This window comes from Rhinatrema bivittatum, unplaced genomic scaffold (assembly GCF_901001135.1).
Source record: "Rhinatrema bivittatum unplaced genomic scaffold, aRhiBiv1.1, whole genome shotgun sequence".
Taxonomy (NCBI): domain Eukaryota; kingdom Metazoa; phylum Chordata; class Amphibia; order Gymnophiona; family Rhinatrematidae; genus Rhinatrema; species Rhinatrema bivittatum.
Genome location: NW_021820411.1, coordinates 210,469 through 227,675, shown reverse-complemented (window position 1 = coordinate 227,675; position 17,207 = coordinate 210,469). Strand labels below are relative to the sequence as shown.

At 43.9% G+C, this 17,207-nt stretch overlaps 1 protein-coding gene across 3 annotated transcripts in view; it reads left to right on the top strand.

Moving 5' to 3' along the window:
• Positions 1-17,207, top strand: part of LOC115081610 (synaptotagmin-like protein 2) — a 251,242-nt gene that overhangs the window by 174,639 nt on the left and 59,396 nt on the right. The gene's annotated exons all lie outside the window — the stretch shown is intronic.

Genomic DNA, 17,207 nt, shown 5'->3' with positions numbered 1-17,207 from the left:
GGGACTTTCAATTCCATTTGACCCCCGAGTTTGGTTGTTCGGGGTTACTCCGCCTATGGTTAATGAGCTGGGTAACTCTCACATCCAGTTTTTCCATAAAATCAGCCTAATGGCAGTGGATACAGTACTGAATCAATGGATGAGTTCGTCGCCTCAATATAAGGTGATTTGGAGGCAAAAAATTTACCAGACTTTATATAACGAATATTTAACAGCTCGACAGAAAACAGTTAAACATCAGACTCGCACACTAGCTATTTGGCAGGCTTATGTAAATTTCTTGCCAAAGGAAATTACTTCCCTTCTACCATCTTTGACGACGGAGTGACGCTGAATATCTCGATGGACTACCAGGACCTATAGTCTTGGAGGGCCTGGGGCCTGAAGATACATATCAAGGACTGCGTGTCAGTGGTTTACACTTTCCAAATGGTGGTGGGGGCTAGCAATCGATGTTGCACTGGAAATTGATCTGTCATTGAAATTGATCTGTCATTGAAATTACAACCTTTTGTTATCCTTGTCTTATGTTGTGCCTAACCACATGCCATTATGTAAATTCGGAAGGTCGATATCCTTGTCATACCGATTATTGTTCACCTGATTTTATTCTGTAATTCAGTTTCAGATATTGTGGTTCTGTGATTCCCTAAGAGCCTGTGGGGTGGGGAGGGGGGGAAGGGGAGGAATGGATAGTTAGTGTGTCAGATGGGAAATGGGGGGAGGGTGTAAGGATTTAGTAAAAAGGATTATAATAAGAAATTTATGTTACCAGCAAACCATACTCTGTTTGTTTATGGGAGAATGTATTGTTCTAGTTCATTAGTCGCATGGTGGTACAATGCCTAGTTGCCGACATTTGATAATTGCTACTTGATGTTCGAGGACTTTAGACTTATAAAGGTATGACGGTTGACGGCTGTCATCTGTTCTCCCCAAGATATGGTCCAGATACTTGTATGTCCAACAAACTTTGAAATCAGGATTGAATTAATGTTTACAGTTTTCATGTTTTCATGTGCCCTTATCTGTATCTACTGTTTGGATGTACGTATTCTGTTATGGATTTGCTGTTTCATAATATTAATAAAAAATATTTACACAAAAAAAAAAAAAAGTAAAAATAAAATAATTACTTGTATGCTTCTCTAAAATAAAATGTCTTTACTCTCTTCCTGAACAGCTTGAGATCTTGCTCAGCCCAATCTAAAGATTGTTTGCACTCACATCTGAGATATCCAGGGCTTCGTGACTTGTTCGTGAAATTGCTTGCAGATGCAGAGTTTGAGATCATAACTTGAATAGGCTTGGTTTGATCTTCTGAATCTTATCTATTTCCTACCCGATACATCTGTCTGGAAATCATACTGGTCCCATTCCCTGCAGGAATATATCCTTCCTCTGTGTGACCATCGAATGTCTTTCACCAATTCTGCGGAAGGCGGCTTCTTGGGGTTGTTTGGGGCTAAGATGAAATGTAAGGTCTGAGTCATGAGCTTAGGATGGTCCCTTTGTGGCTTTTTCTGGCCGCAACAAAATCTCGTGTATAACTGCACTGCCCACTCCAAAGAGATAAATTTAAGAATCGGGATAAAATCCCATAGCACGTTTCCCACAAGATTTTGGTTTTACAGTTTTTTTTGCCTGTGGACATCTCATGGCTCTTCCAGATGCTGCAGGAAACTACGTGCTTGAGTAGGGGCCCTTGCATGGTATATTGAGGGGTTTCCCAGTCTGATAGAAGAGCGTCTCTCGGGGAGTTGGAGGCAGATTTTGGTGAGAGAGGCAGCTTGAGGCTGGTCTGCTCTCTGAGGAGAGTAGGATGGGATGGGCGTTAGCTTTCCTGCTCCAGCTGGGGAGACAGGGAAGCGTCTACTTATCCAGTGACCCTGGGGAAGTAACTGATATTCAATATTTTCTGAGGAACTCATGGCAGAAACCTTTGGAGGGCATCCATTCCTACGAGAGGAGAGTCCTTCCCGAGGGGCTGCAGGGGCAAGGGGAGAGTCAATGAAAGCAACCAAGGGCCTCAGAAACTGAGGGAGAACAAGCAAGGTTGGACCTGGATGAGGTGGTGACCCCGTGGCTCTGACGGATCTGCGGTGTGACGTACAGGTCTCATTTATTCAGCAGTAAGTGCTGAAACGTAAGTTCTTAATGAAGGTGAAGAACGGGTGCTGTTCTAGATTAAATAGGGCATCCCTTTCCACCACATACAGGCAAGAAAGCTATATAAAAGGCCATAATTAAGTTATTAGAGCCTGGCAATTTGCTGAATGCTATTTGAAAATAATGAAATAAAGTGAAATGAGTTGACAGGTTAAACCAGTTGCACGTTCTGTAATTTGAACCTATCTCGGGCTCCTCTGTTGTATTTAAAGGGGCAGACGCCCATGTTTTATGTGCATGCCTGATTACTATGTGTGAAACACTGAACTCTGTTTTCAGAAGACTTTTTCTGCTTTTGTTTCTGTGCTTATGGTGAAAAACTCCGGGATGGCTGGACCGGTTCAGATATCCAAATCTGACATCTTTTGTTTTGGCCTGAAGCTTTTCCCTGGTCCTTTGGGCTTCTAGCTTAGTTGGAATTGGCTGCTACTGAACAACATGGCTGTGAGCCTCCATTCACAAAACCTGGGGTATTTCCCCAATGTTATGCCCCCCTCATCTTATCTAGCCCAGGCACCGCAGCCGTCCTTGACCAGGAGCCACGTTATGTGCCTCCTTCTGAAACCCATTTATATATAAATATGGGAGCATGGAGAGGTGACTGTCCTGAACAAATATTCCAGAGAGTGTTGAATAGTAATAACCTGCTTTATTATTGAAGAGACTCCAAACTTCCGAAGCACATTTTAGCAAAGGTCAATATGTCCCCCGACACAGACACCGTGTTTCACCAACATAGGCTGTGTCAGGAGCGGCTATGCGGGCAGAAGCTCAAACACTATAAACAACAAATAGTCATAAAATTGTGAGGACAAATGCTTTGGGAACAAGCAAAGGGAACAAGGGGCTAAAAAATAAACATAGAAACATAGAATTGACGGCAGAAGAAGACCAATGGCCCATCCAGTCTGCCCAGGAAGCTTTCACACTTATTTTTCTCATACTTATCTGCTCCTCTGACCACTGAGGTCAGGGCCCTTATTGGTAACTTTTAGGTTCTAATTTCCTTCCACCCCCACCATTGATGTAGAGAGCAGTGCTGGAGCTGCATCAATGTGAAGTATCAAACCTAATTGGTTAGGGGAAGTAGTAGTAGTAGTAACCACCACAAAAAGCAAGCTACTCCCATGCTTATTTGTTTACTCAGCCTTTGCAATTCAGTCCTTGTTTGTTGTTGTTTGAATATAAATCCTCTTTTCTTCATTCCCTTCTGCCGTTGAAGCAGTGAGCTGCGCTGTATGGGGACGCTCTGAAATCGGAGTGGCAACAGAGGGAACTTTCCTTCCACCCCACCCCCCCAGCCCTATCTAAACCCCCCCTACCTGTGTTTTAAAAGTTACGCCCGCGCCAGCAGGCTGCTGGCGCACGATTCCCCAGCCCGGGACCCGTTTTGGAGGCCTCGGCCATGCCTCCGAAACGTCCCCGGGCCGGCACCACGTCCCCAACACGCCCTCCCCCCTAGCGAAGCCCCGGGACTTACGCGCTTCCTGGGGCTTGCGTGCGCCGCCGAGCCTATGCAAAATAGGCTCGGCGCGCGCAGGGGTTTTTTAAAAAGGTTACGCGCATAACTTATGCGCGTAACCCTTTTAAAATCCGGCCGTTTATGTATTCAAAGTGAAGTATCAGGCGTGCATACCTTTTGTACTTATACATGATCATGTCAGGAGTCCTTACAGATTCCGAATAAACACAAGCATTTAAACGTACCTTTAGTACTTGTTGCGTCTGTTGCTGCTCGACGCCATCACTTTGCCCTTTTAGTAGTGATATTTCCTCCTTTAGATTAAGAGGAAGGGAATTCCATAGTAATGGACCCTAAACGTAGAACAGCTTTTCCCTAGTCTCATCGAGACGAATAATTTTTGGAGAAGGAACAGTCAATAGATAATGGCTTGACGATCTCAAACAGCAAGAGGGTTGATACAATTTTAAAGCTGCATTAAAACTGGGAGGAACAAGTTCATTAATGCCCTTAAATACAAGCAGGATAGTTTTAAAGATGATTCTCCATTTAATTGGTAGAAAATGTAGACCGATCAAAGATGGAGTAATATGTTCTTTCGATGATATCCCTATAATAACCCTAGCTGCTGAATTTTGTAGTAATTGCAAGGCTCTCAGCGATTTTTGTGGGAATCCTAGGTACAAAGAATTACAATAATCAAGAGGAGACAATACAATAGACTGCATAGTGGTTCTTAGGTCTGACTCAGATATGGTTGTAATCTCCGTAATAATTGTAACTTGAAATATGATGTTTTAATGACTTTAGAAAGGTTTCAGTGACAAAGTAGTATACATGATGAATCCTACATTTCTGGCTTCTTTACTATAGGAATTTGTTGGTATTCTAGCCCCAAAAACTTTGGCAATTTAGGATCAGGGAATCTAGCTAAGTGCAGAATTTCAGTTTATATCCGCTGTAAATCAATAGCGACTGATTTGGTTAAGGGTAAAACTCTAATGGAAAGCTACTGTACTGAAGCAGGGAGATGTAAGAGATTTATATCAGAATTGTATATAGGCCTTTTAGGAGAATTATCAGCTCCACCTTGCTATTTACTTCCTTGGGAGGAGGACTTAAGAGGGAGCATCTAGATGCATCTGTGTGGGATCTATATTTTTACCAGTGGGAAGAAGCTCTTATTTCCACCATGCTAGTGGAAAATGGATACAAGGTCCTTACACCAGAGAGGCTCCACAAAGTATAAAGCAGACTGTTGGTGTGTATGTGGGGAAATGGGCTCTGTGTTCCATGTATGGATTGAAAACCCCGAAATGGAATTCCAGCCCCAAATCACTCTAACTGATAGAAGAGGGACCCTCTGGCAGGGAGTGCACAGTGAGGCTGGGAGGCCTCACCAGACAGTTGGAAAAACACATCCTCATTGTTAAGAGCCTTTCTAAAACTGACCACACAGAACACTAAAATGGCTGGGCTAAACAGGATGAGGCATCCAGTCCAAGTTGGGAGGGCAGAGGGGAATGGAAGGCTCAACAGGGACCTAGGGCCATCTAGTGGCAGAGCCAAAGGGGCGTCACAATAGGTTAAGCTAATGCAATTGATAATTGATTTATTTTGTATTTTATGCATATATTTTTCATATTTGAGTGCTTTATGTACTATAACACATGCTGGGTACGGGTTTACCCGCAGAAAAACGCAACCCAAACTGAAAGTGAAACTGATCTCCTTGCATGCAATAGGACACGAACCAAGACTGGACCCACCTCCTTTGATTGACATGAATGAGGTGGCAACCCTGACCACCTCCTCCAGTTGGAGCGTAAACGAGAGGCTGTTCCCACCAGCTGGTAGCCTTACAATACAAATTATTTTTTAAATATAAAATGCAGTTTTATACTCGCACTTGAACTTTTTGGTCAGCTAGCGTGAAACACTGTCTCATAGCTACCAAAATGTTAGACTTTGTTTTTAAAATTTTTGTTTTCATAGGGACGCAGGCTTGGACTATCTTGTCTCAGATTTTCAATCTTTTCTGGAGGCAGCCTGGCAGCTTCGTTCTGCCACTTTTGTACTTTCATCTCAATCAGAACCAGCCTCTAGTGTACCATGAACCTCTATTTGAAACTACCTGGGTCATCCCCCCTATGTATAGTCCTCCACCTAGCCATCCATTCATCCATTGCAATGATAGTTCTTAGCCAAGAGTCATAAACCATGGCCCCCTCCAGAACCCAGTACTCATTCTCCCTGAGTTCTGGCCAATAGGTGCCAACATTGCACTGTGATTGGGAGTCCCTCCCTCATCCTTGGACACCAAAGGGTTGTCCGATTGGAAACTTTAATTGAATGGAGACGATTTCTTTATATATTGAGCCCGACTCAGGCCGAGTTTCGCCCCACACTGGGGCTGCCTCAGGGGCTAAAACACACAAATGACAAATATAACTAAACAATATAGGACATACAAAATAAAATCATTACAATCATAAGTACTTAAAAATGGTAACATATAGAATGAAAACCTGTTTGAGAACACTTAGAACTGAAATGGTGAGTAGTGCAACAAAAAGAAACAATAATCAGTGACAGTATATGATTTTACCTGTGTGTAGTCAGTCTTTATATGTATATGGATAAATCTCAAATCAATGATTCTTAGATGGTCTGTAAAAGTGTGCATAAAAAATCAAAAATTATAATTGCCAGTTATCATCAAAATTAAAAAACACTAAAGCTCTCCTCTTCAGGGGAATTTTAAAACTTGGCCCTGAATTATAAATAGCTGCTGAAAACCAATGAAAATTCTAACTAGGCTAATTTTGACAGCAATGCAGGAGCTCAGCACTAGCGCTGAAAACTGTTTGCTCACCGCGGTGCTTCTACAATCCTTCAAATTGTACTAACTTTTTTTTAACCCGATACAAGAACATAAAATTGAATATTGATTTATATTTGAAAAATGTTTGGCCAGTAAGTTAAAATAAAAGTGATTGAAAAGATATTATTTATAGCCCTTATCTTGTGGCACTGCACAGACTCATTGCAAACAGGCTAGTACAGAGACTGCTCGGCTGGCATTTTAGAAAATTAATCAGAACATTTTGTATCACAAAAATGTAACATTGTAACTTACGTTTTGGTATATCAAAACAGCATGTACCGTCTCCGCTCCAGTCATAAAAGTGAGTGTATGGTCTGAGTCAAGAATTTAAATCGCAAAAACCGCACCAAAATCAATGTCTGTCAAAAGAGGGGGTGTGACTAAAAAAATGCCCGTATGTGACAGCTAAGGGGAATGAATTAAAAGTACAATGAGCCAATTCTAAAATGTTAAAATACAGCAAAGAAAATTTAACCGGATTTGAACTAATTATAAAATGATAAAACATGTAAAAAACAAGTCTATTTAAAAAAGTTAAAATGACAAATAAAAAAGCTAAAATAATGCATATGGAGACATCAGTATATTTGTAAAACTCTAAGAACCACTACACCTCAAAAAAACGAATCACAGCCCTTGGGAAAAATTTTATGTGAAGTAGGCTAATTCACGTGGCAATGCAGGAGTTCAATGCCAAACCCATATGTTTAAAGCAGTGCTCCTAGTCTGAGTCAAATCGGAACAACTTATAACAATAGAATAGAAACTGTATAAATGCAAGTAGTTGTGCTGTACCACCAAAACTCAGACAAACACCGTGTTCTATCATTTCTCTAGTCATGCTGGTCTTGGCATAAGCTGTAGGAAAATGGCTAGGCTGCAGGGAAAAGTGCATGCAACACTGGTTAATAAAACCTCTATATTTCCAAACTTCCCCCGAGAAGCATGTTGGAGCAGATAGAGGTACAATAGTCTTGATCACTTCAGACGGTGTAACTTCTTTACCTGTGGTGGTGGGTAAGTTCATCTGTGCATGCAGCTGGTTGAATGCAGCAGTCAAATTCTCCAGCGCATTCTGCTGTTCAGAGATTCGCTGGGCCAGGCCTGGAATGGCCTGCAATGCGGTGAGCTGAGCCGAATCCATGGAGTTAGCAATCTGTTAAGGTTTAGTGGTGTTTGGGTGGATTATTAGGTACTGTGGCAGATGATCCCCTTTTAACCGGCATGGTTAAAAGAGGAGGTGAAAGAAGCTATTTTAGCCAAAAGATCTTCATTCAAAAATTGGAAGAAGGATCCAACAGAAGAAAATAGGATAAAGTATAAACATTGGCAAGTTAAATGTAAGACATTGATAAGACAGGCTAAGAGAGAATTTGAAAAGAAGTTGGCTGTAGAGGCAAAAACTCACAGTAAAAACTTTTTAAAATATATCCGAAGCAGAAAGCCTGTAAGGGAGTCAGTTGGACCGTTAGATGATCGAGGGGTTAAAGGGGCACTTAGAGAAGATAAGGCCATCGCGGAAAGATTAAATGATTTCTTTGCTTCGGTGTTTACTGAAGAGGATGTTGGGGAGGTATCCGTAATGGAGAAGGTTTTCATGGGTACTGATTCAGATGGACTGAATCAAATCACAGTGAATCTAGAAGATGTGGTAGGGCTGATTGACAAACTGAAGAGTAGTAAATCACCTGGACCGGATGGTATACACCCCAGAGTTCTGAAGGAACTAAAAAATGAAATTTCAGACCTATTAGTAAAAATTTGTAAATTATCATTAAAATCATCCATTGTACCTGAAGACTGGAGGATAGCAAATGTAACCCCAATATTTAAAAAGGGCTCCAGGGGCGATCCGGGAAACTACAGACCGGTTAGCCTGACTTCAGTGCCAGGAAAAATAGTGGAAAGTGTTCTAAACATCAAAATCACAGAACATATAGAAAGACATGGTTTAATGGAACAAAGTCAGCATGGCTTTACCCAGGGCAAGTCTTGCCTCACAAATCTGCTTCACTTTTTTGAAGGAGTTAATAAACATGTGGATAAAGGTGAACCGGTAGATATAGTATACTTGGATTTTCAGAAGGCGTTTGACAAAGTTCCTCATGAGAGGCTTCTAGGAAAAGTAAAAAGTCATGTGATAGGTGGCGATGTCCTTTCATGGATTGCAAACTGGCTAAAAGACAGGAAACAGAGTAGGATTAAATGGGCAATTTTCTCAGTGGAAGGGAGTGGACAGTGGAGTGCCTCAGGGATCTGTATTGGGACCCTTACTGTTCAATATATTTATAAAGATCTGGAAAGAAATACGACAAGTGAGATAATCAAATTTGCAGATGACACAAAATTGTTCAGAGTAGTTAAATCACAAGCAGATTGTGATAAATTGCAGGAAGACCTTGTGAGACTGGAAAATTGGGCATCCAAATGGCAGATGAAATTTAATGTGGATAAGTGCAAGGTGATGCATATAGGGAAAAATAACCCATGCTATAATTACACAATGTTGGGTTCCATATTAGGTGCTACAACCCAAGAAAGAGATCTAGGCGTCAGTGGATAACACATTGAAACCGTCGGTTCAGTGTGCTGCGGCAGTCAAAAAAGCAAACAGAATGTTGGGAATTATTAGAAAAGGAACGGTGAATAAAACGGAAAATGTCATAATGCCTCTGTATCACTCTATGGTGAGACCGCACCTTGAATACTGTGTACAATTCTGGTCGCCGCATCTCAAAAAAGATATAATTGCGATGGAGAGGGTACAGAGAAGGGCTACCAAAATGATAAGGGGAATGGAACAACTCCCCTATGAGGAAAGACTAAAGAGGTTAGGACTTTTCAGCTTGGAGAAGAGACGACTGAGGGGGGATATGATAGAGGTGTTTAAAATCATGAGAGGTCTAGAACGGATAGATGTGAATCGGTTATTTACACTTTCGGATAGTAGAAAGACTAGGGGGCACTCCATGAAGTTAGCATGGGGCACATTTAAAACTAATCGGAGAAAGTTCTTTTTTACTCAGCGCACAATTAAACTCTGGAATTTGTTGCCAGAGGATGTGGTTAGTGCAGTTAGTGTAGCTGTGTTTAAAAAAGGATTGGATAAGTTCTTGGAGGAGAAGTCCATTACCTGCTATTAAGTTCACTTAGAGAATAGCCACTGCCATTAGCAATGGTTACATGGAATAGACTTAGTTTTTGGGTACTTGCCAGGTTCTTATGGCCTGGATTGGCCACTGTTGGAAACAGGATGCTGGGCTTGATGGACCCTTGGTCTGACCCAGTATGGCATTTTCTTATGTTCTTATGTTCTTACATTTTAGGGCTTATAAGACAGGGTGAGAGGTATGGATCAACTGGCGCGTGCATCTTATAAAATCCATGGGCTGCGCACACATATGCACCAGATTTTATAATCCACGCACATGTGCGGGCGGCACACGCAATGGGAGGGACTTTCACAATTTTCATGCGGCGACGCATTTGGCCCTTCCCCAGTTCTCTCCCAGTCCGCTCCAATTAAGGAGCGGATTGCGAGGAAACTTCCCTACCCCCGTACCTAAATTCCCTCCCTCTTCCCACCCCTAAACCCTACCTTTTTGTTTTACAGCTTACTTCAGTTCCGGCCAGCTGCCGGCGCGCGAGTCTTCGGGACAGCATTCATGGCACTGTCCCAGCCCTCCCTGCTAAGAACACGTCCCCCCGTGGCCCACCCCTCGAAGAGGCCCGGCACTTATGCACGTGGCACGCGCAAGGCCTAGTCTCGCACGTAAACCCTGGGATTTATACGCGCGGGCCATTTAAAATCTACCCGTGTGATTTTTAAAAGTCAAGCCTGGTGTTGAATTTTCAACAATGTGCCTGGGAGCCAGAATACAGCAAATATTAGTGGTACATATTCATTGAAATATTTTGAAACATTTAGGAAAGCATACTTACTTATTTTAAAAGATATTTGCATAAACAAGTTAAACAAGTGGCTGCAGTGTGCCTGGCGGTTATCACTCCCAAACATGAAGGAGGAAGTTACGTGAAAGGATCATATTAATTAGTTCTTACACAGCACCTTTCTTGCTTCATTAGAAGCCTACACCTCAGAGGTTTAGACACTACAGGACGACTGCTCAAAAGGAAAAGGGGAAAGTGGCAGGGCCGGCGCTAGCTTTTTTTGTTGATCTGTGCGAACAACCACTGTGCTGCGGTCCCCCCATGGCCCCCAATTCATTCATCTCCCTCCAGTAATCTAAACTCTAAAATCTGATATTCCTGCCTATTAGGTCCATCTTCTCTGCTTTGCAACCCATGGCCAGTATAAGGGTATTAGCTGCCCCAAGCCCTCTACACACACACATACAGTTAAAAATTATGCATGTATAACAACAGATTTTACATTAAAAAGAAGATTCAGAGCACAGTCTTCTAAGGTAAAAATATCACTTACAGCAACCTGTATATTATGTTTACATGCACTGCTGTGGCATCAACCAGAAAACCCTGCAAAAATACCCATACGGTATTAGGCTTATTTTAAAGTGTGTGGGTGTGGGCTTGACCCTCAGAAAGCCATGAGTGAACATTTATAATATAGTAAAGTACTTATTGCAAATCAACACTAACTGCCAGCTCTCAAACAACAGCAATCCTACCTCTGAAAAAGTAATGCTGCAAATATTACACCAGGTCCTAAATACCAATACACCTCCTATTAGAAAAACAGAACAAGCCAGGCCACTATAGATCCCTACTCAGAAACTAAACGCTAGCAGAACACAGACAGACTATCGTCAAATATATAGAATAATAATAAGAGACCATAAAACATCAAACAATAAAATCAAGAAATATAAAACATCACTCACAATAGTAAAACCATATTAATAATGAAAATACATATTTCAAGACAGCAGAAGAATAAAAATCCAATAATTAAAAACTCATATAAATTGATTTTTAAGTTTCCTAATCACTAGTAAATATTTCAAAACAGCAGACACATCAAATAACACCAAATAATTAAAACTGAAAAGGATTTTTAAAAAACCTCCCACTGTCCATACCTGGGAAACTTTGATTTCCAGTCCTCCTGAGATTGTTGTGGATTAGTGGGTGTGGGAGGGCACAAAACCTTTCTCTTCTCTCATATATTCACACATTCTTTCTCTCACACATATTCATGTGCACACACTCATGCTTCCTCTCTCAGATGCACACAGTCCCTCACTCCCACGATTGTGCATGCTCACACACACATACATACGTGCTCCCTCTCACACATGCTCTCACACACTGACACACACTCTCTTACTCACACACACACATACATACGTGCTCCCTCTCACACATATGCTCTCACACACTGACACATGCTCTCTCTTACTCACACACACACACATGTATGCGCTCCGTCTCTCATACACATACAAACACATATGAGCTTCATCTTCTTTTCTTCCACTTGCTTCTCCAGAAGCCCTGGGCCCGCCTCTTCACTTTGGCCTCCAACAGGTCAGGATTGCAAGGTGGCCTCCACTCCACTTTGCCTGCTGATGGGATGGGAGCCACTGGGTATCCCAAACCCGCACTACCTCGACTCTTTCCCTCCCCTTTCATTATCTTGGCTCTTTCCCCCACTTCCCCCCTTTTCTCCCTGCAGAGGGTCTTCCCTCTCCCTCTATATATCCCTCCCTCTTCTCACACTACCTCAGTTCTTCCTCCATCCCTGTCTCTTTAGAGATTCTTCACTATCAGAGCTTTTCCCCCCTTCTCACCATCTTTCCTCATTATTTTAGCTTTCCCTCCCTCCTTTCTTCTCACCCTCTCCCTCACCTGCTCTTTCCTCTACTCTTTTTACCCTTTCCTATGCTTTCCCTACTTTCCTCCTTCTCCAGTGTTTTTACACGGACTTCCCACCTCTTTCTCCTTCCTAGGATCTTCCTTCTGGAAAAAATGGACAGAGGCCACAGGGCTGACTGGCAGAATCCACCCTGCAGGCGAAGCCTTTTCTTAACTTTGGTTGCCAGAGGGGTGGATTCTACAAAGCCTTCTGCCTCTGCTCCATTTTTTCCACTTGTATCCCCAGGCCGCCGCCATTTCAGAGCTGCCACCCTGTGCAAATGTACAGCTTGCACAGTGGGTTGCACCGGCCCTGCTTGCAGATCTAAGACTGGCCCTGCTAGTAATAGTAATAATCACCACTGCTTTTCTCTTTTCCTTCTGCATCCAGCCTCTCTAAGCTAGAGCCTAGGGCAGAAAGTAAAGAGTGGACCCTTTCACGCCTCCCCCCCCCCCCACCCCAATCCTAGACCCTCTTCCTCCATCTACTAACCCCTCTTCCCAGATCCTCATCCTACAACACGGTCCTCTCCTGCCACCTCCACTTCCTACTAAACTTTGCTCCCCCTGCCTTGTGCTCTCCCTCCTCCTCCTACTACCCCCAAATCCCCAGTCCATCCTCCTGATCCTCAGTCTTTGGTTTAAGAATCCATTCCTCCCACCCACCCACAAGCCTCAGTTCTTCTTACCTGTGACCTATGTGTCCATGTTAGTCAGCCCCAGGCTCCAGTCCTGCCCTGCCCTCAGCTTCAAGCTTCTTTATCTCTCTCTCTTTAATGGCACCAGTGCTAAGACCCACTCCAGAGAGTCTTCTCACAGGGTGAACCATGTGGCAAGTCTCACGAGACTATAAGACCTTACTCCGTGAATCAAGTCCTACAGGCACTGAGCAGATGGGACTCGAGGCTAAAGGTGTGATGGACAGATAGAGCAGCCATTTTGATTTCTTCCTACTGGGCACTGCCACCAGTAGCAAACCAGTGGGAGTGAAGGAGAGGTGAGTACGCCCCCTTTATGCTCCAGGGTGGTGGTGTATCCCATAATAATGCATTACTGGGCCTTTGCTGTGAAGCCCCTTGTGGTGTTGGGTCCCCAGGCAATTGACCTGCTGGCTCCCCTCCTAATGCCAGCCCTGATTACTAGCAATATTGAAGAGTGGTTGCGTAAACTGAATGAGAAATTCAGCAATAAACCTGGTGGAAGACCTGAGACCCTGAGATCTCTACCCTGGGTTACTTTTTGGAAGAGTGATGGGAAGATCTGAATATGTACACAGAGGGGAAACCCACCGGGTTCTGTCACTACTGGTTTCACTCAAACAGAAGGCCGTATATTAAATGAACGTGCAGCCACCTCTGGGGTGGATGACACCAGTGGCTACTTATGCAGCAGTGCACTTCACACCACAATCTAAAATTGTAGCTCATTTATCTAAAGAGTTTCCTTAACACCTACAAAACATTTGCTAAAGCACATTACTAGTTAAGAGCTATTTAGGATTTTTTACAAAATGGTGGGTTTGTAAAAAGAAGCCTGTTCAACTTTAATACATTCAGGACTTAAAAACAAGTTGATTTTTTAAAGCTTTTTTCCATTATGTTAAGGTTGATACAATTCTTTCAAGCTTGCAGAAAACTTTCAGGATTATTTTTTAATATATTTTATTCTTTTGTTTAAAAAATCTTATTTTCCATGCAGAAAAGGACAGGTGGCTGGGAGCTCAGCTCTGGGAGGAGGTTTAGGAGGGCAGCGCAGCTTTCAAGGTGTCTGGAGTTCACTATTGCCTTGCAGTCGGCACCTGCTTCAGCCTCCTACCTGAGCAGACAAGGCTTGGGCTGCCAAAGCAAAGAAAAAGAATCTCCTCTGGCTTCCAGCGTTGGCCTCCTCCTCTGTTTACCGAGATCAGGTGACTTTCCCTCAAAACAGGAGATGGCTAAGGGAAAGTCCTGGAATGGATTACCTGAGTCAGGTGCAAGAGGCGTAGTCTAGTGATTAGTCAGCAGCCTGTAAACCACAGCACCTAGGGTTTAAATCCTGATGCTGCTACTCCCTGTGACCTTAGCAAGGTCACTTAACTCTCTGTTACCTCAGGTACAAACTTAAGCCCCTACTTACTAAGCATTTACACAGAATTGGAGAAAATCTTAAGTAAATAGGTGCCTTAGATTGAAAGCCCTCTCAGGACAGGAATATACCTACAGTACCTGAATTGAGCTACCAATGATAAGGTGTGAGCTAAGTCCAAATAAATAAATAAATAAATAAATACAATCTGGAGCTTGCGTGGGTAGAAGCTGCTAGACTAGAATCTAATACTGGGGCTGCTGGGAGAGACAATCTGGAGCTTGCGTGGCTAGAAGCTGCTAGACTAGATTCTAATACTGGGGCTGCTGGGAGAGACAATCTGGAGCTTGCGTGGCTAGAAGCTGCTAGACTAGATTCTAATACTGGGGCTGCTGGGAGAGAGAATCTGGAGCTTGCGTGGCTAGAAGCTGCTAGACTAGATTCTAATACTGGGGCTGCTGGGAGAGACAATCTGGAGCTTGCATGGCTAGAAGCTGCTAGACTAGATTCTAATACTGGGGCTGCTGGGAGAGACAATCTGGAGCTTGCGTGGCTAGAAGCTGCTAGACTAGATTCTAATACTGGGGCTGCTGGGAGAGAGAATCTGGAGCTTGCGTGGCTAGAAGCGGCTACTCTAGATTCTAATACTGGGGCTGCTGGGAGAGAGAATCTGGAGCTTGCGTGGCTAGAAGCGGCTACTCTAGATTCTAATACTGGGGCTGCTGGGAGAGACAATCTGGAGCTTGCGTGGCTAGAAGCTGCTAGACTAGATTCTAATACTGGGGCTGCTGGGAGAGACAATCTGGAGCTTGCGTGGCTAGAAGCTGCTAGACTAGATTCTAATACTGGGGCTGCTGGGAGAGACAATCTGGAGCTTGCGTGGCTAGAAGCTGCTAGACTAGATTCTAATACTGGGGCTGCTGGGAGAGAGAATCTGGAGCTTGCGTGGCTAGAAGCGGCTACTCTAGATTCTAATACTGGGGCTGCTGGGAGAGACAATCTGGAGCTTGCGTGGCTAGAAGCTGCTAGACTAGATTCTAATACTGGGGCTGCTGGGAGAGACAATCTGGAGCTTGCGTGGCTAGAAGCTGCTAGACTAGATTCTAATACTGGGGCTGCTGGGAGAGACAATCTGGAGCTTGCGTGGCTAGAAGCTGCTAGACTAGATTCTAATACTGGGGCTGCTGGGAGAGAGAATCTGGAGCTTGCGTGGCTAGAAGCTGCTAGACTAGATTCTAATACTGGGGCTGCTGGGAGAGAGAATCTGGAGCTTGCGTGGCTAGAAGCGGCTACTCTAGATTCTAATACTGGGGCTGCTGGGAGAGACAATCTGGAGCTTGCGTGGCTAGAAGCTGCTAGACTAGATTCTAATACTGGGGCTGCTGGGAGAGACAATCTGGAGCTTGCGTGGCTAGAAGCTGCTAGACTAGATTCTAATACTGGGGCTGCTGGGAGAGACAATCTGGAGCTTGCGTGGCTAGAAGCTGCTAGACTAGATTCTAATACTGGGGCTGCTGGGAGAGACAATCTGGAGCTTGCGTGGGTAGAAGCTGCTAGACTAGATTCTAATACTGGGGCTGCTGGGAGAGAGAATCTGGAGCTTGCGTGGCTAGAAGCTGCTAGACTAGATTCTAATACTGGGGCTGCTGGGAGAGACAATCTGGAGCATGCGTGGCTAGAAGCTGCTAGACTAGATTCTAATACTGGGGCTGCTGGGAGAGACAATCTGGAGCTTGCGTGGCTAGAAGCTGCTAGACTAGATTCTAATACTGGGGCTGCTGGGAGAGACAATCTGGAGCTTGCGTGGCTAGAAGCGGCTAGACTAGATTCTAATACTGGGGCTGCTGGGAGAGACAATCTGGAGCTTGCGTGGCTAGAAGCTGCTAGACTAGATTCTAATACTGGGACTGCTGGGAGAGACAATCTGGAGCTTGCGTGGCTAGAAGCGGCTAGACTAGATTCTAATACTGGGACTGCTGAGAGAGACAATCTGGAGCTTGCGTGGCTAGAAGCTGCTAGACTAGATTCTAATACTGGGGCTGCTGGGAGAGACAATCTGGAGCTTGCGTGGCTAGAAGCGGCTAGACTAGATTCTAATACTGGGACTGCTGAGAGAGACAATCTGGAGCTTGCGTGGCTAGAAGCTGCTAGACTAGATTCTAATACTGGGACTGCTGAGAGAGACAATCTGGAGCTTGCGTGGCTAGAAGCTGCTAGACTAGATTCTAATACTGGATCTGCTGGGAGAGACAATCTGAAGTTGTTTGGGTAATTGCCGGGTTCTTGTGGACTTGTTTGGCCTCTGTTGGAAACAGGATGTTGGGCTTGATGGACCCTTGGTCTGACCCAGCATGGCAGTTTCTTATATTCTTATGGCTAGAAGCTGCTAGACTAGATCCTAATACTGGGGCTGCTGGGAGAGACAATCTGGAACTTGCGTGGGTAGAAGCTGCTAGACTAGATTCTAATACTGGGGCTGCTGACATTTCTTTTCATTAGGATAGAAGGAAATATGTTATCTTTTTACTAAATTTTTATGGTGTTTTATGTTCAAACAAGAGGTGATCAGAGCTGCCTGGTTCTATTGGGTGACTTTTCAGAGAGAGTGAAAGGGAGAAAGGGTGAGAGAGAGGATAAAAGGGAGTGGAAGGGAGGGTAAGGAAGAGGGATAGGCAGGAGAGAGAATGAAAAAATGGAATATGGAGAAGGGGAAGAGGGAGATAGGGCAGGAAGGCTCCCTGGACTATAGAGGCAGACTGTCAACTCTGAAAACTTCTTCTGATGGTAATA